Source organism: Bubalus kerabau, chromosome 17 (genome assembly GCF_029407905.1).
Source record: "Bubalus kerabau isolate K-KA32 ecotype Philippines breed swamp buffalo chromosome 17, PCC_UOA_SB_1v2, whole genome shotgun sequence".
NCBI lineage: Eukaryota > Metazoa > Chordata > Mammalia > Artiodactyla > Bovidae > Bubalus > Bubalus kerabau.
Genome location: NC_073640.1, coordinates 67,414,215 through 67,437,349, shown reverse-complemented (window position 1 = coordinate 67,437,349; position 23,135 = coordinate 67,414,215). Strand labels below are relative to the sequence as shown.

Below are 23,135 nucleotides of genomic sequence, written 5' to 3'. Positions count from 1 at the left end.
ACTTCCTAAAGGCAGCAAGACCTGCTCAAATCCTCCTATGTTTATAGTGTTTAGGGAAACAAAAAGTGATGCTCGGGTCATGAGGCATGCTCAGTGATGTGGCTCAGGTCAGACTTCCATCCTTGTCATGAGAAGAGGCTGGCCATCTTCCCATGTGACATGAACCAGGCTGATTGTACCAACACCATCACCCGCCTTCCGCATCCTGTGACTCTGTCAGCTTTGCTCAGTTCTGCCTCCTGTCTCACAGAAGCAGAGCCATGTGTCCCACACTCCTCAGCCTCCTGAGTCAAGGTGAGTCTGGAAAGACACGGTTGGAGAGGGTTATGGTGGAAATCAGGGGATCTTCACACCACTGACCAGGTTCCCTGGATGAGGGTGAAAGGAGCATGGAGTCCATCTGGACAAGCCATTTCTGACAGGGTTTTCCTTCTAGGCTTCTGTGTGAGTTGTGGATCTGGGCAGCTGTGGGTGAGTCTTCCCCATCCCTTTTCTGTGTTGAGCAGAGCAGTTGGGGCTGAGGCAGATGACACTGGGGGATCAGGGTGAGACCCCTGTCAGTACAGTGAGAGCCGTGTGTCCTGTGGATCCCCTGTCCTCCTATTGGCCATGATACTCATCTTCACTCTCCACAGGGGTTAGCCCAGCTCTGAACTCTGGACCTGAAGGGACATTCCAAATCCTTGAGAAGGGTGCTAGGACCATTGAGTTCCATTTCTATCATGAGAGGGGAGCAAGAGGCTGCACTCCACAGACCCCTCTCCAACAAGGTGGCTTGTGGCATCTCCAACCGTCCCTTAACAACAGGTTCTGCAGGAGCGCCTGCTAGACCTGACCCCAGGAAGGGTCTGGCCATCAGGTAGGGCCATCTGGATCTTGCCACACATTTGATGTAGGTTAGCTAACAAAGGAGCCAGGTTCAAGGTTTATTTCCTTCTTTTCAGTCAAGTGGCTTTTTCACTGCTTAGTTGTGTTAGTGTTAGTCGCTCGGTCGTGTCCGACTCTCTGCCACCCCACGGACTAGAGCTCACCAGGCTCCTCTGTCCATGGGATTCTCCAGGCAAGAATACTGTAGGTGGTTGCCATTTCCTTGCCCAGGTGATCTTGCCAGCTCAGGAACTGTACCCTGCTCTCCATTGCAGAAAGATTCTTTAACATTTTGAGCTACAAGAAATGCAACAGGGAAGTCCTTTCACTTCTTTTCCATGCATCAATATTTCTGTGATGTTTTCTTTTGGCTGCATCGTGAAGCTTGTGGGATCTTAGTTCCCTGATCAGGGATCAATCCGGGCCCTTGGCAGAGAAAGTGCTGAGTCCTAACCACTGGACCAACAGGGGATCCCCAGTGTTTTGTGTTTTGAGAGAAAGTTTTTCAACATTTTTTCAACCCAAGGAGTGATAAGAATCAAGTCTGAGAATCATATGCTTAGAATCTCCATGATGTCCGTCCTGGGTTGACTATGTCTCTGTCTGTATCCAAGCCCCAGGTGCCCTTGATCATCAGGGTGATGCACTTTAGGGGAGGAGAGTTGGAAGAATTGAAGGGGAAGTGCCCATGGGGGCAGTGGGGAGAGGAGGCTGTTCCTATTTTCCTCTCAAAGCCTCTGCCTCCTTCTCTGCTAGGTGAATATGACAAGCCCTCTTTGTAAGCCTGGCCAAGACCCATGGTTAACTTAGGACAGACTTTGACTCTTTGGTGTCACTCTGGTCCTCCATTTGTGATATTCAGACTGTTAAAAGGAGTTGGGACCAGTTTCCCCGAGCTCCAGGGACATCATTTCAATACCTTCACCCTTGGCCCGGTGACCAGAGAACATGCCAGGTCCTACACGTGTTCTGAATTCTACAGGTCTCTCCCTGTGCAGTCCGATATCAGTGACCCCTTGCAGATAGTGGTCACAGGTAGGAGGGGTCCAGCCCAACTGTGGACACCCGTGCCTGCAGGCAATCCTACCCTGGGTCCACATGCCAGTGCAGCCAAAGACGTCCTCAGGATTCCCAGCCAGGACCGAACCACGGAAAGAGAACAGACCCTGAGAGTTTAAACTCAGGATGTTGAATAGAGGGAGGCGTTCCCCGGCACAGGAAGGAGGAGCCTCCCTAGGCATTAGTTAGACAGGATGCTGCCACTGCCTGCCAGCTGGGAGGCCAAGGTGGGACCATGATCCAGCACCTGCCACCCACTAGGGAGCTATAATCCCATATGAAGGAGCTGGGGTCCCAGTTAAGACCAAGTCAATCCAGCAATTTCTCCAGAGGCATGAGGTGGGGGTCACAGATGGGAAATGTTCCCTTTCTTCTCCACCTCCTTCCCAATCTCATGCCAGTCATCACCCACGTTCTAGGAGATATGTGTGAAGGGAGCCAGGGTATGAATCCTCAGAACCACCCAGCCCCTGAAATGCATATTAGGGATGGGATGAAGCTGAGAGCATGGCAAACCTCTCCAGTATTCTCGCCTAGGAGAATCCCATGGACAGTGGAGCCAGGCGGGCTACAGTCAATGGGGTCCCACAGAGTCAGACACAACTGAAGTGATTGAGTATGTATGCATGAAGCTGAGAGCAGATCCAACAACTAAAGGGCTTAGAATAAACACAGAGGAGGCTGGAGGTCTTGAGCAAGGAGAAACAGAAAAGAATGAGCCAGAGCCCGAGAACAAGGCTAAAGAAAATGCAACGGAACAGACAGGAAGGGTAATTGGCTTTGATGGTCCTCTGGGACATTTTTCACACCTTCAGATGTCAAGAAAAGCACCGAGGCAGGGTGACTTACTGAAGCTCACAAGCTCTTTGCTCCTAGGTGTGTTCACAAAACCTGCCATCTCAGCCCACCCAGGCCTCCTCTTCCGGTCAGGAGAGAATGTGACCCTCCACTGTCACTCACTGCTGCTGCTTGACAAATTTATCCTGCACAAAAAAGGCAGCACAGGGCATTTCTAGAGACGTAGAGAGACGTTCCCTGCTGGGCATACTCCAGCTGACTTCTTCATTGGCCCCATGACTGCGGGTAGTGCGGGCACCTACAGATGCTACGGCTCTCTTAGACACTCCCACTATGAGTGGTCAGCCCCAGCGACCCTATGGACATTGTCATCACGGGTGAGTGTGGCCAGACCAGTCCCTTCTGCTCTCTGTGTCACAGAAGGTCTGGTGTCCAGTCCAGCATCAGTACTGGGAGAGAATGACAGGCATGTAGCGACACTCACAAACTCTGGAGAGGGAACAAACCAGAGAGAGGAGGTGTGAACACGGAAGAGAAAAGAGAACAGAGTCCCTGCCATGTGCTAAGGAGAAGCCACAGCTGGTGACAGAGTCAAGGAGCAAGAACGTGTAAGAACGACCAATGGAGAAAAATGTACCAGAGCAGGGACCCGGGCAATTCCTAGGCTCAGGCAGCCAATGATGGTTGGTTAAGGGGTTGGTTTCCTGCTTTCATGTCAGAGCTCCCTTCCTCTGTCAGCAACACATGTGGTACCAGACGCCCTGCAGTCCACCCTTGTGTGATCGAGTAGAATGTCAACACCCTGAAGTTGCTCAGCCTCACGGTTTAACACGTCCTTCTGCACAAAGAAGGGGGAGTAGTGCCTCCAACCCTCCCACTAAGGAGTCCCTTCCAGCTCCTGGGGGTGGGCAGGGCAGCACTGAACACGCCCTCAATAATGAGGTGGTCAAAGATCCTGTGAGATTCTGGCAATTTCCATTCCATAATGTCTGCTTCTGGGTCAATACCATGTTTTCTGATGGTCCCAACAGTAGCTAGTAGGTTCCATTTTTCACGACAACCCCACATCTCGTTGATTTTTAAAGTATATTTTTTTCTTATTTATGTTGTTGAAGTCTAGTTGATTTTTGATGTTGCTAATTCCTGTTGTACATTAGAGAGTTTCAGTTGTTCCTATACATATATTTCTTTTTTAAAAAAAAAAAAGGATAAGTGACACTCCATTATTAAAGTTATTTCTGAATTTTTCCCTGTGCTGGGTATTGGTTGCTGTGGGGTTTTCTCTCCTGGCAGTGGGTGGGCTTCTCATTGCAGTGCTTCTCTTGTTGCACACTTCAGGCTTTAGTCCTCTATTTAGGACTAGAGTTACTTTGTGCTTTAAGGTCAAGGTCTCCTCCTTCCAGGTGTGTCCAAGAAACCCTGTCTCTCAGCCCAGGGGGGCCCCGTGGTGAGGTCAGGAGAGAACGTGACCTTGGTCTGCAGCTATGAGCATGCCTTTCACCAGTTACATCTGCTCAGGGTGGGGCAGAACCTTGGGCACCCGCTCGCTGGAAGGCGGGGCCCCCACAGAGCACTCCAGGACTGTTGGGGTCCTTTAATGAACTAGAACCCGGTGGTCCGGAGTCGACAATAAGAAAGTGAAAGAGAGAGCCAGAGGGAGGGAGAGAGAGAGAGAGAGAAAGAAAGAAAGACACGGGGACCCAAGCTCTGATGGAGCAAAGGTGGTTTAATGATCTTTCTGTGAGTATATATAGGTTGATGTACAAGAAATTTCTTTTGACAATGATAAAGATCAGAAAACCAAATGTGCAGCAACTGTTACTAAGGGAACAAGGGATTAATAATGGTCACAAGGTCAGGACACAATCCATATCTCAAGAAAGAGGATTGAGACTTGGCAGTTTTCTCATAAGGAGAATGTTTACTGAAGGAGACCCAAGCCTGTCTCACACAATGACCTCAGTCCTGAGAGCTGCATGCAGTTCTACTCACCTCTGGCAAAAGCTGATAAGGAACAGAGGATTTATGAGAAACAGCATGTAGGAATCCTCCCATTAAACTTTCCCTGACAATTCCCTCTTATTTATTTATAATATTTGTAAAAAGAGTTCTGACCATAAGAGTTTGTTTAGTTTTAACAATCTTTGCACGAAGGCAACGGTAGGTGACAAATATAATTGTCAAGACAATCACCAAAATTACAGTTCCAGACCTGATGCTGTGGGCTTTGCTTCGAAACCATCCACGTGGGTCTAGCCCAGATAATTGATCAGCTAGTTGTTCAGCTAAAGTTTCCAAATTAGTGGAAGAGGACAGATTATTAGAAAAGGTTTCAAATATTTGTTTTTGTAATAAGTATACATTCAGAGAGGCATTATCATGTATGTTCTGTAAATGAAATTTGATTTGTTCCCAGTTATAGGCACTATTGTCACCCTGCTTATTTAACTTATATGCAGAGTACATCATGAGAAACGCTGGACTGGAAGAAGCACAAGCTGGAATCAAGATTGCCAGGAGAAATATCAATAACCTCAGATATGCAGACGACACCACCCTTATGGCAGAAAGTGAAGAGGACCTCAAAAGCCTCTTGATGGAAGTGAAAGTGGAGAGTGAAAAAGTTGGCTTAAAGCTCAACATTCAGAAAACGAAGATCATGGCATCTGGTCCCATCACTTCATGGGAAATAGATGGGGAAACAGTGGAAACAATGTCAGACTTTATTTCTTTGGGCTCCAACATCACTGCAGATGGTGACTGCAGCCATGAAATTAAAAGACGCTTACTCCTTGGAAGGAAAGTTATGGCCAACCTGGATAGCATATTCAAAAGCAGAGACATTACTTTGCCAACAAAGGTCCATCTAGTCAAGGCTATGGTTTTTCCTGTGGTCATGTATGGATGCAAGAGTTGGACTGTGAAGAAGGCTGAGCGCCGAAGAATTGATGCTTTTGAACTGTGGTGTTGGAGAAGACTCTTGAGAGTCCCTTGGACTGCAAGGAGATCCAACCAGTCCATTCTGAAGGAGATCAGCCCTGGGATTTCTTTGGAAGGAATGATGCTAAAGCTGAAACTCCAGTACTTTGGCCACCTCATGCGAAGAGTTGATTCATTGGAAAAGACTCTGATGCTGGGAGGGATTGGGGGCAGGAGGAGAAGGGGACGACAGAGGATGAGATGGATGGATGGCATCACTGACTCGATGGACATGAGTCTGGGTGAACTCCAGGAGTTGGTGATGGACAGGGAGGACTGGCGTGTGTGATTCATGGGGTTGCAAAGAGTCGGGCATGACTGAGCGACTGAACTGAACTGAACTGATAGGCACTATTAATGAAATGAACAGGAGTAACACAAAATTGAGTAGAATTCCAATCACATTTTAGCATCACCTGTTTTTGTACATCTATTAATTGATCTCCAACCCATTTGATGGCTGTTTTTAGTTCCTGTATTTTATCTTGAATATCCTCATCTATCTGAGCCTGAGTGGCCCACATAGTATGAGCATCTTTAGTCCAATTTTGAATAAAATTATGTGTTTGAATTGAGGTTTGTAAAGCAACACCAGTGACAGAAGCAGTGGTGCAAATAGCTATTAATCCCAAAATGCCAAAAATCAGCCATCCAATGAATTGTTAAGATCGCCAGAGCAATTTAGTATGTAATCGGGAAGCAAGTCCAGCCTTGGGACCCTCTTCCCAGGGCCACTGGAGATTTATTGGTAACCACTGATTATGTCGAGATCAAAGAATCAAAAGGGAGTCATTTCTCAAGGAAACATAAGAGTTAAGACAAGTATATAATTTACAATTTATGCAAGTTACAGAACATAAAGTCTTATTGAATTGTAAATTTCCTATAGCTACAACGAAAGGAAGTGGAACACAGGCTTGTGTACAATATGATTGATTATAGCAAAAGAAATAATTGTTATGGCTACGACTGGTCCCAAGTTCCTCGGTCCTTGCAGCAAGCTTCCAGATGTCCCATTGTTCGGCCCAATCTGTTTATCGAGGACGATTCAAGGATGAGGGAGGGCCATTCCACCATCAAGCCACCCAAGAAGTCCTCTGTCATGGTAATGCTCCATTGTAGTGTTAGTAACCTTCTATGCTATTTGAGTAACATAATCACACATAGTGCTATTAATATCATCTGAGCAGTTAGATAACCATATACCATGGGGTCCCCAATCACAAATAGTATGATTAGCCATAAACATTAATTTTCCTGATTTGGCCTGACATTTGTCCCAATGAACAAGAATATATTTAAAGTTCTTATTAGTAAACTCTTTGCATAGTGTTCTTTGTTCTTTCCTCAACTCTTTCCTTAAAGTTTCAGTAGTATAAACATGGTTCATGTACAAAGAAAAGGTAGTAAATAATCCAAGCAGCATCTGAAAGTCCTCTTTTGGAGGCAGGATGAAAGCCCATGTTTGTCAACTAACATAAATATATAATTTTGTTGGGCCCATGCATAAAGGAAAGATTTCATAGCCTCAGTTCAGTTCAGTTCAGTCGCTCAGTCATGTCCGACTCTTTGCAACCCCATGAATCGCAGCACACCAGGCCTCCCTGTCCATCACCAACTTCCAGAGTTCACTCAAACTTACGTCCGTCGAGTCAGTCATGCCATCCAGCCATATCATCCTTTGTTGTCCCCTTCTCCTCCTGCCCCCAATCCCTCCCAACATCAGAGTCTTTTCCAATGAGTCAGCTCTTCTCATGAGGTAGCCAAAGTACTGGAGTTTCAGCTTTAGCATCATTTCTTCCAAAGAACACCCAGGGCTGATCTCCTTTAGAATGGACTGGTTGGATCTCCTTGCAGTCCAAGGGACTCTCAAGAGTCTTCTCCAACACCACAGTTCAAAAGCATCAATTCTTCGGCACTCAGCCTTCTTCACAGTCCAACTCTCGCATCCATATATGACCACTGGAAAAACCATAGCCTTGACCAGACGGACCTTTGTTGGCAAAGTAATGTCTCTGCTTTTGAATATGCTATCTAGGTTGGCCATAACTTTCCTTCCAAGGAGTAAGTGTCTTTTAATTTCATGGCTGCAGTCACCATCTGCAGTGATTTTGGAGCCCGAAAAAAACAAAATCTGACACTGTTTCCACTGTTTCCCCATCTATTTCCCATGAAGTGATGGGACCAGATGCCATGATCTTCGTTTTCTGAATGTTGAGCTTTAAGCCAACTTTTCACTCTCCACTTTCACTTTCATCAAGAGGCTGTTGAGGTCCTCTTCACTTTCTGCCATAAGGGTGGTGTCATCTGCATATCTGAGGTTATTGATATTTCTCCTGGCAATCTTGATTCCAGCTTGTGCTTCTTCCAGCCCAGCATTTCTCATGATGTACTCTGCATATAAGTTAAATAAGCAGGGTGACAATATACAGCAGAGAAATGTTAATTAGTTTTCCTTCTTTCTCAGGATGAGAGGGCCCCTCCAAGTTCCAAGGAGGGGGCATATATGTTGAGTCAGTAGTGGATACAATTGGTCCTATATCTGTCCATTTTATAACCTACAGTAAAAAAAAGGGGGGGGGGTTAGGTATATAAGCCCAATAAGTGTGATCAATAAGTCAGCCTGAGCAGGGGAAGCAAAAGCAAGCAAAGCAAGCATAGCACAAAAAAATTTTTTTCAGAATTCCGAGGCATTCCCTGTTGACAAATCAGATTTTCAGCTTGATTAGTAAGGGTTTTTATCTGTCCCCAAGTAGGGAGATCATAAGGTCGGTGACATCGAGTGTGGCATTTTTTGGACAATTTTAAAGCTGCCATGGCTTGTACTGGAATTTTTTCCTCCTGGGGTTTTTGTTGTTTCATCTCTAGTTTGAATGCTGGGGGCCCCCTTAGGTTGAATCTTCTGAAGAGGAAGCCATGTGAGTTAGTTGGATCCATCTGGAGAAATAGGAGTATACCCCTTTCCCTGCAAGATTAGTTTCTTAGATTTCCATTGATTAGTTAACCCCTCTTGATATCAAATGGGCAAAGGAAGGGAAGTGTCCTTTAATATTTCAAAATGTTTTTCTGCTTTTGTCAAAATATTTCCTTGTGGTAAGTTTAAAAAATTTAAAACATAAAGCTATATTAACAACAGTTATAGAAAGAAAGGAAAGTGATAATGATGAAAACATTCCTAGGAAATATTTCAGCTCAAAAAAAAAATCATCTAGAGATCTGTTTGGGGACTGCTACTTGGCTGTGGTTTTGAATTAATGGGTTGATTTCGTCCTCATTCAGTACATACATTTTTCCTGATATAAAAAGAAATGGGATCTGACTGTGTTTTAAATGGTTTGTGTTATTTGGGGCAAAGGATTAGGAGCAAACATTCAAACATTTTTTCCTAAGTGAAATTATTGAAAAGTTGATACAGAACAACTTGACAAATAAAATGCTGCTCATATCCAAATATTTGACCTTTTCCTTCAAAAAGAAACGCAGCCTGGTGGCTGTTGAATCTCTCTGTTGAGTGTGTTAAGGAAGATGATTATACTTTCAAGACAGACCTGAAAAGAATGTGAATATTTTGCATTTTTGATACTCTTAGGAACAAATAACTTATTTGGCAAACGGTGTCTTTTTTATGTTGTCTTTGTTTTGTATTGTGAAACAGGCATTGAAGTTGATGTTATTTTGTTTTAAGAATCTTACAGACTGGAAACAGAAATAAAGCTATATTAACAGTAGTTATAGGCTTAAAGAATATATTGCATTAGAATCTAGTAAAGTTTGCTCTGGATAAAAGGAAGATAAAAGTGTTCACGTGTATATCCCCTTATTTAATTTTTATTTGTAGCTTCAGTGTGTAATGTGTTTGTTTAATTATGTTTTGTGCTTGTGGATAATAAGGAATGTCTGTAATCTGTTTAATAGAGAATGAATGTAAATATTGTTTGAACTGCTTAGAAATATAGGCTGGGCCATTGTCTGTTTTTATAGAATTAGGTGTTCTCATTATTGCAAAGTAAGTTGATAGGTGGGTTATAACATGTCGTGTAGTTTCACCTCGGGGAGGTGTGGGCCATATAAAAGAAGAAGAATTTGTATTGATTGAGAAATGTAAGAAGGAAGAGGAAGAAAGTTCAGGGTAATGAGTTAAATCTATTTGCCATAAAATTCTCTTTCATTTGTCATAAACATTTTTTATATTTTTGTATTCATCATTTTATTTGCCATTTCTTATGTTTTTATTAAATGTATATATTTAACTTTTCTTTAGCAACTATGAAGTGTCTTGTATATTAACATTTTGTAGATTGGGGAATATATTTATTATATCATATTATAATATATATATATTATTATATATAAATATATATTTATATTAATAGTTTAAAATCTTTTTAGTTTTTCTGTAAGAAAAACTTTCTGTAAGAGGAAGTTAATGTTCAGTAATTAATGTTTTAAAATCTTATTTTATTTGGAAATGACCTAGCTATTTAATAAACTTTTATTATTTAGTTTAGTATAACTTCAGAAACTTAAGTTACCCCAATCCTAAGAGATTATTTTAGATTATAGTAATAGATTACTCTCTTAAAAATAAATTATTTTTAATAGAGTTTATCTAAAAGTTTTCATCTCATTTATATATTTATAAACATATAAAGAGTTACATTTTTGTTGACAAATTTAGTTTATCTTAAACCTAGGCATAATAAAAGTATTATATAATGTTGATGATTTAAGACATGTCTTAATTAGATTAGCAAATAATTATATTTAAATTATATTTATATTTAAATAAACGTTATATTTAATATTGAATATTTTTCAGTTCACATGAACTTGAATTTAAATAGAGCTCATTAATTTCATATTATCCAATAACAAAGACATATATTGAGACATAGATAATTTTAGATAGACAGAGATAGTTTTCTGTTTGAAATATCTTTTCCACTTTAAAATATCTTTTTGATATATGTATATTTTTTTTTCTACCAATTTGTTTATGGCTGGAGTCCCAGATAGAGTGGGTTGTGTATCCCAAGGACATGATAAGAGTTAACTTTAGTTTTTTTTTTTTAGGCCTGTGTTTGTTTCCCAGGCATAACTGGAGCTCCAAAACAGTATTTTAAGAAGTTAACCTTTTCTTAACTGCACATGTAAGAAGAACTGGTTTTGCAATTTCAAAAAAAAATTTTATTTTAATCAGTTTTCTATCGAGTCTAAAAAATATTAGAATAAATAATAATATCGGTGTCAAAAATATCAGTCTCCTTTTTGTAGTTATAGTATATTATAATGATATATGCATGAGGAAATTGGATATAGAGCGTTGGCTACAAAATTTTGACAAATAGTAGGACTGTTAAGCATACCTTGAGGTAATATAGTCTACTGAAATCTTTTATGAGGCCCAATATGATTAGGATAAGGGAGAGAGAAAGTGAATCTCTCCCGGTCTAAAGGGTGTAAAGGTATATTTAAAAAGCAACCTTGTAAATCAGTAATAATAATGTGCCAACTTCGAGAAATAGTAATAGGTGATGCTATCTCTGGTTGTAATGAACCCATAGGTTTCATAGATTCGTTAACTTTTTTAAGATCTGTTAAGAGACACCATTTGTTAGATTTCTCTTTTATAATAAAAATAGGAGAGTTCTAAGGAGAGTAAGAGTCCTCAATATGTTTTAATTCTAATTATGTGTCTATAAGTTCTTTAGTAGCCTGTAATTTTTCTTTCATAAGGGGCCATTGCTCTGTCCAAATAGGCTCGCCATTTTTCCAAGTTATTTTAATAATTGCTTTGTTTATTAAATGAGCAGTGGCCCTTAGGAAAAATGTGGAATGTATATCTGAGTTTGCCATAGCATTAGTAAGTCCCTTCCTATTAGATTAAGGGGTGCATCTATCACATAAGGTCTTAATGTTGTGGGCTGGCCTTTTGGTTTTTCATATGGGTAGGTTTGAACATTTTGATAAACTTCTTGTACTTTGGTTTGAGAAATTTCTGCAATTTGGCAAGAGATTTTTTGTATAGGCCAGGATTTGGGCCATAAGTGTTTGGAAATAATAGTAATATCAGATCCAGTATCGAGGAGACCAGAAAATCTTTTTTTTTTTTAATTTTATATTATTTTTAAACTTGACATTGGAAGCAACCTAGATGTCCATCAGCAGATGAATGGATAAGAAAGCTGTGGTACATATACAGAAAATCTTTTACCATTAATTTTGATATTTATATTTGGTCAGGCATATTCAGATACCAATGATGTCCATAAAGATTGTTTTTTATCTGTACTGTTGAATTTGCCTCTCTGTATATCATTAGAGGAGTTAATAGAAATGTAAGGCAAAAGAAGTAATTGAGCAATTTTGTCCCCCTTTTTGAATTGCCATAGAATCTGAGATGACATCATAATTTGAATCTCTCCTTTAAAATTTGAATCAATTATTCCAGAGTGAACAGTAATTCCTTTAGAAGTCAAACTAGATCGGCCAAGTAAAAGACAGAAGGTTTGTGGGGGCAGGGGTCCAAAAAGTGCGGTAGGTACTCTAGAAGGGACTACTTGAGGGTAAAGGAGAAAAGGTGAAATTTGTCCCTGGTTTTCGTTGACAGGGGCCTGGGGGAGGGGGGGGTCCCCTGTTTGGAGTTTTCTGGAATAGGTTTCCTTTCAAATCAAGCTTAGATTTACAATCTTTGGCCCAATGTATTCCTCTACGGCAGTGAGGGCAAATTCTTGGAGGTTTTTTATTAGCCTTCTTAGGGCAGTCCCTTTTTAAAAGGTCTTTATCTCCACATGCAAAGCATCCTTCATTTCCCTTTCTAAAGGTAGCAGCCATTGTCTAAGTTAGCGTTTGCACCTTTTGAGTTTCTGATCCTAGATTGTGACAAGCCTTCAAATAATCAATAATAATCCCAGTCTCACGAATTGGAGCGATAGCTCTTTGACATTCCTGATATGCATTCTCATAAGCAAGTAATTTCTGTAGCTGTTTCTTGGTTTCTTCTCCGATTACGTACAGGAAATAGCAGTTTCTAATCTAGCTAAAAAATTAGTATAACTTTCACTGCTGCTAAGTCGCTTCAGTCGTGTCCGACTCTGTGCGACCTCATAGACGGCAGCCCACCAGGCTCCCCCCTTCCTGGGATTCTCCAGGCAAGAACACTGGAGTGGGCTGCCATTTCCTTCTCCAATGCATGAAAGTGAAAAGTGAAAGGGAAGTCGCTCAGTCGTGTCCGACTCTTAGCGACCCCATGGACTGCAGCCCACCAGGCTCCTCCGTTCATGGGACTTTCCAGGCAAGAGTACTGAAGTGGGGTGCCATTGCCTTCTCTGTAACTTTCATTAGGTTCTAACAAAGGAGAGAGTTTTGGAGTTGCGCCTGTTGGCAGAGGAGGAGCATTTGCAGCAGCCAGGGCAGGGCTAGTAAGAAAATTTTGAAATATTTTATGTTGTTCTAATTGGGCCCTTTGTTAAGTTTTATCATTTAATTTATATTCATGTAATAAGTGTTCTGTCTGTTGATGAATATTGGGAGGGCTAGAATTTACCTTGAAATGGCAGAATTACAGCTTTAATGCGACCCCATAGGGGCCAGATATCATTTGGAATGTTTTTTTCCTTGCTTGGCAGCTCATTCAATATTTTCTTTGACTCGGTGCCAAATTTCTAAATCGAAGCTACATTTATAAGGGAACCAAGAATTACATTTAGCCAGTGTTTGAAAGTAAGCCTCTATTCATTGGCACGACACCAAAAGTCCCTGAACTTTAAACAAATGGTGAAGTAAAATAGAGAAATGATGGGGCTTTCTAGCCATTTGACCCATGTCTTAGTACTTACCGACCTCAATAGGCCCTGACCTCAATAAGCCTGGAGTCACTCTGTCCAAAATGCCATGTTTAACAGTGTCCGTGTTCTGGGCACCACTTGTTGGGGTCCTTTAATGGACTGGAATCTGGTGGTCTGGAGTCAACAATAAGAAAGTGAAAGAGAGAGCCGGAGGGATGGAGAGAGTGAGAGAAAGAAAGAAAGAAAGACAAGGGGACCCAAGCTCGGATGGAGCAAAGGTGCTTTAATGATCTTTCTGTGAGTATACATAGGCTGATGTACAAGAAATTTCTTTCGACAATGATAAAGATCAGAAAACCAAATGTACAGCAGCTGTTACCAAGGGAACAAGGGATTAATAATGGTCACAAGGTCAGAAGACAATCCATATCTCAAGAAAGAGGATCAAGACTGGGCAGTTTTGTCCTAAGGAGAACGTTTACTGAAGGGGACCCAAGCCTGTCTCACACAATGATCTCAATCCTGAGAGCTGCGTGCAGTTCTACTTGCCTTTGGCAGAAGCTGATAAGGAAGGAACAGAGGATTTATGAGAAACAGCACATAGGAGTCCTCCCATTAAACATTCCCTGACACAGGCAGAGTTCCCCCTGGGTCCTGAGACCCCAGCCCACAGCAGGGTCTACAGGTGCTATGGCTCCTTCACTCGCTCTCCCTACTCCTGGTCAGACTCCAGAGACCCACAGTTCCTGTCTGTCACAGGTGAGGAACCTCTTCCTGGCCTATGCTTTCTTGTTGCTGTCCAGTCGCTAAGCTGTGTCCAATTCTTAGCGACCCGTGGACTGCAGCACGACAGACTCCTCTGTCCTTCACCATCTCCCCTTCATGGATCACAGCCTTGTCCTGGTGAAGGTGCTTGCACAACTCAGTGAAGCTGTAAGCCATGTTGTGCAGGGCCACCCAAGACTGACAGGTCATGGTGAAGAGCTTTGACAAAACGTGGTCCCCTAGGAGGAAATGGCAACCCATTCCAGTGTTCTTGCCTGGAGAACCCATGACGAGTCCCATGCTTCACAATGCACTAAATCACATTACATTGGCCAAGAAGTCCATTTGGCTTGTTCCATAACATCTTACTCTATCACTGGACTCTAGCTCAGGGGCCCTGTACAGGTTTCAAGGGAACCTTAGGGCTTCTGAAGAAATGGAGGCAATGAGCACCAGAGAGGAAGAGAGATGGTAGATGGCATTTCAACCCTCTTCCACCTCCTATACAGATGCTCCACATCAGAGTCCTGTCTATCCAGGAAAATAAAGAAAAGGGTCAGGGTAGACCCAGGGGGAGGAGAGGCTGATCTGATTTGGGAAGATCAGAGATTGCATCAGCCCCTTGCTCTTAGTATTCTCCCAGAAGCAGCTCTGACATACAGGTGATTTCCCAATTAAGGAGCACAGATACTCATTCCAGGAGCAGAAAGAATCTCTTGCTTACAGCTGTCTTTCACCACCAGGCATATCCTTCCTGCCTCCTTCCACCATCCCTTCTACAGTATGGAGGGTCTACTCAACACATTCACAAGGAAGGACCAGAAGCTCTCCCCTCCCCCATCAGTGCTCTGAGAGATGACAGAGTCAAGGACAGGCAGGAGGTCAACCTTCCAGAAAGAACAATCCTCCTTCAGTGGGGCAATGAAGGTTACTTGCTCACCCCATCTGTCTTTTTTTCCCCTAGGGTCCACTACAAGTACTTGCCCATCACCCGTGGTTGCACACACCACAGAAGGTAAGCAAGACGGTCTCCTATCTCAGCAAATTTCTGAGAAGACAGAGGGTTCCTGTGTGAGTGTTGGCTCTGCCACCTCCCAGCTCTGTGACTTTGGGCTCCTCAACATCCCTCTTAAGTTAGCATTTGGGACTGTGGTCTGCAGGAGACCCACAGGGGGCATTGAGCTTCTCATGCTCAGGGACTGGGAATTTCTAAACTGGACAAAGAGGGTCAGAGTGACCTGATCCCATGCTTAAGGGAGATGCTTACCCTCCCTCCACAGGATATTAAGGGGATGGATGTTGGGGGGAAGGGGAGAATTTTAGGGAATACCTTTAATGCGTGTTATTCCTCTGTTAGTGTTCTATGAAGAAAACATTCCAGAGTTCAGATATAAATGTGTCATGTGTATTGTGGATTAACGTAGTCTCCATTCATGCAAAAGTGCCATGCCTTGTCATATGGTGAGGCAGACAAAAACTGCATTGGTGCCTGGGAGATCTTGGTTCAGACCTCAGCTGGTCTTGCACTGCCTCCTTACTTTATCCACTGCTAGCATCTCTCCTGGACGCTTTGGTACCTCCTGGGAAGTGGAGACCATAACTGATCAGGTTGAGAGATGCTAACACAGTTTGACGCAAGGATACAATAAATCCAGTGTGTTGGGGCACAGCGTGTACAATGAACACCCAGACCTTCACCGTCTGCTTATTGGCAGAAGCAGGGCTTCCTCAAGGCCACTCCAGCACATGGTACATTGTCCTTGGGCTCTCCATAGCCTTCACCTCTACCAGCATCATCCTCATTGCTCTTGTCTGTCACTGGTGTTCTACCCAAAATCATAAGTCTCAGCATCATCTGACCCAGGGGAATGTGGGCTCATAGCAGAGAATGGCGTTTTCACTTCCTGTAGGTTAAAAACTGATTTCCGGTGTTGTAAGCCCTGAGGGAACATCTTCCAGAGACCCATGGAACCCTGTTCTTTTTATGAAAATAACTGTTCGTTTATTCTTGGGTTTATTAGCTCTTGGCTGCACCATGGGGTTTCCTCTTTGCAGTGCTGGGGTGTGGTTCAAGGCTCCAGAGCCTGAAGCTCAACAGTTGCAGCTTGTGAGGCTTAGTTGCTTCAAGGCATATGGGATCATAGATCTCCCACAAGGGATAGAACCTGTGCCCCCTGCACTGGAAGGTGGGCTTGTAATCCCCGGGCCACCAGGGACATGCCAAGCCCTGTTCTTCCCTTCAACCACAGCCATCTGTTCTTCTCCCCTACATGATCTTGGGAATCTGCTGATACACAGAAAAGGATGGTCCATAACAGAAGATGCAGGACGGGTCCATGGGTTTGCACAGGTTCCTGGGACAGTCCATGAATGGCTGGGCTTGTATATGGGTGTTTTTTTTTTTTCTTTTGGTTGTTGTTTTGTCTTTTGATTTGTGGTGTAGACAGGCTCAGCAACTTGGGGAACACCCCTGCCTTATTCTGGCTTTGATGTAACTATCAAAGATGCAGATGTCTGGAATAACTGCCTCCACCCCAAAGAGCCTTGACTCTCTTCCATTCACAGATGTTGCCAGCATGGAAGGAGAACCCCAGGAAGACCGAGCAGTGAATGGTGAGGTGAGTCATCCCAGCCCAACCACTTGGCATAGTCTGAGCCCCTCCAATGCCCAATGTCCCAGCCTTTGATGATCACGTCTCAGTCCATCATTCTCACCTCTCTCCTCTCAGGACTCTCCAGCAGAAGACGTGATATATGCCCACTTGAACCATGGGCCCCTCTCCAAGAGATGGATCACTTCCACTCCTATGAGCCCCATGCACCCCTTTACCGAGCCCCATATCTACGAGGAATTCAATGTGAACCAAGACTGTGCTGAGCCCTGACCTGGCCCTGTCCTCTGAGCACAAAGAGTGTTACAAATCGAGGACCTTGATTTCTTTCTAAAGGGGTTCCTCCACACCAATACAGTATACTAACGCATATATATATGGAATTTAGAAAGATGGTAACAACAACCCTGTATGCGAGACAGCAAAGAGACACAGATGTATAGAACAGTCTTTGGGACTCTGTGGGGAGGGGGGGATGATTTGGGAGAATGGCATTAAAACATGTATAATATCATATAAGAAACGAATCACCAGTCCAGGTTCGATGCAGGATAAAGGAAGCTTGGGGCTGGTGCACTGGGATGACCTAGAGGGATGGTATGGGGAGGGAGGTGGGAGGAGCGTTCAGGATGGGGAACATGTGTACACCCGTGGTGGATGCATGTTGATGTATGGCAAATCCAATACAATATTGTAAAGTAAAAAAATAATAATAATAATAATTACAAAAAATAAATAAATAAAGGGGTTCCTCCGTGGAAACTCCTCCTCCAAAGCAGCCCAGCAGACCTGAGACGAACAGTGGAGTCCAAGAATTATAGGATCGTCTTCAAAAATCGCACTGCCTCTTAGTAATCTCCTGCTATTCTAGGACTCTATTTTATCTATCTCATGATTTGGGGAGAAGTTATAATCAATCACAAATACTGTGTAGGTTACTATGATCATCCTACTTTTTCTAAAATTTGAATAAAGCATAAAAAATTTGCCAATTGATTCATCAAATTATTCAGTTTTAAAAAAACACAAAAAATAAAACGTCTATTCAGTAACATTTTACAAGGATGAAATTATGTACAAGACAGGAATAGACTTGTAGACTTAGAGAACAATCTTAGAGTTACAGAGGGGAAGGGTGGCAGGAGAGATAGTTTGGAAGTTTAAGATTGCCATGTGCACACTGCTATACTTAAAATAAAATGCTTTCCATAAAAAATAATAAAACCAATGCTAGTTGGCAAAATAAAAAGATGAAATATATTCTGTTTGAGATAGCCAATATGGTGCCACTAGCCATATGAGGTTGGGTGTGTGCATGCTACGTCGATTCAGTTGTGTCTGACTCTTTGTGACCCCATGGACACTGTAGCTTGCTAGGCTCCTCTGTGCATGGGATTCTCCAGGTAAGAATCCTGCAGTGGGTTGCCATTCCCTTTTCGAGGGGATCTTCTTGACCCAGGGATTGAACCCACGTCTCTCATGTCTCTTGCATTGGCAGGTGGGTTCCTTACCACTGAGCCACCAGGGAAGCCCCCTCAGCCTTTTCCCAGCCATGTGTGGGTGGGTGCTGGGGTTCTAGGGATGGACAGAGGACAAAAAGATACCTCTCAGTCTGGATCTGCACTGGCCAATAAAGTACTTATCCAGCCATGCAGTACAGACAATGACTCATCACCATGTATATGAAGTAAAGCATTCAGTTCCTCAGTATCACCCACCACATTTTAAATGCTCAGTAGCATCATCTGGCCAGGTGCCATGGTGCTGGACAGAGCAGATGTTTAAAAAGTCCTGTCATCACAGAGAATTCTACTGGACATTTCACTCCAGATCACTGAAGGGCTGCAGAGGGAACGCTTGCCCCTGGGAGGCTTTGCATGTGTTGTGTTAATCCATCAACAATTGAGCATTTTGTCTTTTTTGCTTCTTTTCACCAAAGCAAAGGATTTGAGAATCTCATGCCTTTTAAATTATCGAATGGTGGCATAATGTGGCTTGGCACAACCAAGAGGAGGGCTCAAGAGCATAACACCATGAGGACCCCGGTGTGAACTGAGCTGGCAAATGGGGTGAAGGTCAAGCTGTATGGAGCCTTAGCTGCTCATTGAGCTCTCTGTGTGTGTGTTCGTTCTCCTGCCTTAGGACTAAATCGCCCAAGAACTGTTTTAGTAAGAGAAATTTCAGGATCACTAGAAATGAAGACATGCTACATCTTCAATTCTTGTTGCTATTGTGAGTGAGCATATACCACACTGCTGTGCGAAATATCTGCACGTGCAATCATTCCATAATATATGTTCAGTTCAGTTCAGTCACTCAGTCAGGTCTGACTCTTTGTGACACCATGAACCTCAGCATGCCCGGCCTTCCTATCCATCACCAACTCCCCGAGTCCACCCAAACCCATACTCATTGAGTCAGTGATGCCATCCAACCATCTCATCCTCTATTGCCCCCTTCTCCTCCTGCATCAGAGTCTTTTCAAATGAGTCAGCTCTTCATATCAGGTGGCCTAAGTATAGGAGTTTCAGCTTCAACATCAGTCCTACCAATGAACACCCAGGACTGATCTCCTTTAGAATGGACTGGTTGGATCTCCTTGCAGTCCAAGGGACTCTCAAGAGTCTTCTCCAACACCACAATTCAAAAGCATCAATTCTTTGGCGCTCAGCTTTCTTTATAGTCCAACTCTCACATCCATACATGACCACTGGAAAAGCCATAGCCTTGACTAGATGGATCTTTGTTGGCAAAGTAATGTCTCTGTTTTTAATATGCTGTGTAGGTTGGTCATAACTTCCCTTTAAAGGAGTAAGTGTCTTTTAATTTCAAGGCTGCAGTCGCTATCTGCAGTGATTTTGGAGCCCAGGAAAATAAAACCAGCCACCGTTTCCACTGTTTCCCCATCTATTTCCCATGAAGTGATGGGACCAAATGCCATGATCTTAGTTTTCTGAATGTTGAGCTTTAAGCCAACATTTTCACTCTCCTCTTTCACTTTCATCAAGAGGCTCTTTAGTTCTTCTTCACTTTCTGCCATAAGGGTAGTGTCATCTGCATAACTGAGGTTATTGATATTTCTCTCAGCCATTTTGATTCCAGCTTGTGCTTCCTCCAGCCCAGCATTTCTCATGATGTACTCTGCATATAGGTTAAATAAGCAGGGTGACAATATACAGCCTTGACATACTCCTTTTCCTATTTGGAACCAGTCTGTTGTTCCATGTCCAGTTCTAACTGTTGCTTCCTGACCTGCATACAGGTTTATCAAGAGGCAGGTCAGGTGGTCTGGTAGTCCCACATCTTTCAGAATTTCCCACAGTTTATTGTGATCCACTCAGTCAAAGGCTTTGGCATAGTCAATAAAGCAGATATAGATGTTTTTTTCTGGAACTCACTTGATTTTTTGATTATCCAGCGGATGTTGGCAATTTGATCTCTGGCTCCTCTGCCTTTTCTAAAACCAGCCTGAACATCTGGAAGTTCACCATTCACGTATTGCTGAAGCCTGGCTTGGAGAATTTTAAGTATTACTTTACTAGCATGTGAGATGAGTGCAATTGTGCGGTAGTTTGAGCATTCTTTGGCATTGCCTTTCTTTGGGATTGGAAATGAAAACTGACTTTTTCCAGTCCTCTGGCCACTGCTGAGTTTTCCAAATTTGCTGGCATGTTGAGTGCAGCACTTTCACAGCATCATCTTTCAGGATTTGAAATAGCTTAACTGGAATTCCATCACCTTCACTAGCTTTGTTCGTAGTGATGCTTTACCATACACACATGGAAAATTGGCCATTTAACATTTGTGTGCTCTTTCGTATCAGCTCTTCTGAGAACACTCAGGCTCAACAAGTTCCTTTTCTACTCCCAATCGAAAGTAGACACAAAGGTAGACTCTATCATTTCCATCACTTGTTAATGGGTTTTTGCCTTATTAAGGGACAATTTTAATATTGAAAATCCACATAAATCATTTAGAATGCTGGTTGACACTCATATTGGAATAATTGAAGATCAAGAATTATCTTTTTAATTAAAAAATTAAATTTAAACTCTAATTTCCTTTTTCTCTATAGCTGCTAATAAAATATGACCATCATAAATGTTTTTATCATAGAGTCTTTGCCTTGTATATTCCATTTTTCTAAAAAATAAAATCATCATCCTTGAACAATGGACATCAACTGACATGACCACCACCAACTCCCCCCTCAGTAAGTGCCTGTGTCCCCAGGGTTCTATGGAATGTTCTTTTCTCTTTAGAATGTACTCACTCCTCCCCCATGGCTCTCCACCTCCTCAAGCAGCTGTTCCCTCAAGTAGAGTGTAGACGTTGTTGTTGTTGTTCAGTCACTAAGTCATGTGTGACTTTTGCAACTCCGTGGACTGCAGCATGCCAGGCTTATTCTCTGTCTTTCACTATCTCCCAGAATTTGCCCAAACTCAAGTCCATTGAGTCAATGAGGTCATCCAACCATCTCATCCTCTGTCACCCTCTTCTCTTGCCCTCAATCCTTCCCAGCATCAAGGTCTTTTCCAATAGTCAGTTCTTTGCATCATGTGGTCAAATTATTGCAGCTGCAGCTTCAGCCTCAGTCCTACCAATGAATATTCTCAGGGTTGATTTCCTTTAGGATTGATCAGTTTGATCTCCTTGCTGTCCAAAGGACTCTCAAGAGTCTTGCCCAGCACCACAGTCTAAAAGCGTGGTCTTCGGTGCTCAGCCTTCTTTATGTCCAACTCTCACATCTCTATATGCCTACTAGAAAACCACAGCTTTGACTATACGGACCTATGTTGGCAGGGTGCTTTCTAATACACTGTCTAGGTTTGTCACAGCTTTTTGTCGAAGGAGAAAGGTCTTTTAATTTTATGGCTGCAGTTACTATCTGCAGTAATTTTGGAGCCCAACAAAAGAAAATCTGTCACCATTTCCACTTTTTCCCAAAAAAAATTTTTTTTTTGGCTATGAAGTGCTTGGACCAGAGTTCAGGAGCTTCATTTTTTAATTTTTTTTAATGTTTACAGTGTAGATATGGAGCCCAGTTATTCTCATATTTCTTCTTTTAAAAAAATAATTGATTATTAGCATTTGATGCCTGCATTCTGCAGAATGTGAGTTCTTCAAGACCCTACAGAAGATGGGTTTCCCTGGGTCATGGGTGTATTTCTGCTGTATAGCATCAATGCCTGGTACAGAGTAGGTGCTCTGCAATAATTTATGAACTGACCCAAGATGAGAAGTATATTCCATTTCTGAAGGGTACTGGGAACCTATTTGGAGCCAGACTGTCCGGGGCTGACTCAGGACAAGAACCAGGGTCTCACCCTCTAGAACAGGCAGTCAGACCGGGCAGAAAGAGAAAGAGCTGAGACCTCAGGTCTGGGCTGACATGCCTCCTGAGCCCTGCCTGAAGACATTGGAGCCAGGTCCACAGAGGGGCCAACCCCTTGCTGCGGGGCCACGGCCATGGGAACCCCGAGGGGCTGTGACACCCTCCAGGGGCCACATCCTGTTTGACCTCTAGGGCCCCATGGTCTCACCTGTACAGGGCAGGGGCAGGGGCGGCTGGGTGCTCAGAGCTGCAGACATGCCTTCCATCCCTTCTGTGCTTCTCTGCTTTGGCCAGATGTGCAGGGCAGGGAGGGGACTGCAGGAGGGCACGGGCTGCCTACCCCACCTCCAGTTCACGGGAACCTCAGGGCTCGGGCAGCTGGAGGGGTCAGGGATCCTGGCGGGGAGAGAAACAGCCCACGCTTTTGGTGGCAAATCTCTCACTTCCAGGGCTGAGTCTGGGCCAGAGGACTCTGAACCCTGCAGGTGAGTCCTCGCAGGGCTCCCGGGACCCATGTCTGACTTGAGCCCTGGGAACTTGTGGGGAGGTGAGGTGGGGGCACTGGGATTCTCGAGTGATCCTGGTGAAACCTGGAAGGGCTCTTGAGCTGAGCTGGGGAGTGAGTGGTGGGGAGGTCTTGGGACTCCGCCTCTGACTTCCTTCCAGGGACCTTCCACAAACTCACCATCTAGGCTGAGACTCTTTTGGGCAGTTTCAAGGTGCCCGTGTGAATACACCGTATGCAGAGTTGGAAAGTGAGAGTGAGCACACAGACCATCAGGGATTATGCTGCAGTTGGCCTGCACTATTTGGAGAAGGAAATGGTGGCGCACTCAGGTATTCTTGCCTGGAAAATCCCATGAACACTGGAGCCTGCCAGCCTATAGTCCATAGGGTTGCAGAGAGTTGGACATGACTGAGTGACTTCATTTT

The 23,135-nt window shown here is 43.4% G+C and overlaps 1 protein-coding gene and 1 pseudogene across 4 annotated transcripts in view; both read left to right on the top strand.

The window, feature by feature from the left end:
* The window catches only part of LOC129632424 (NACHT, LRR and PYD domains-containing protein 2-like), a 241,784-nt gene that overhangs the window by 6,443 nt on the left and 212,206 nt on the right, over nucleotides 1-23,135 (top strand). The window lies entirely within an intron of this gene.
* On the top strand, nucleotides 261-17,140 carry LOC129630756 (putative killer cell immunoglobulin-like receptor-like protein KIR3DX1; annotated as a pseudogene).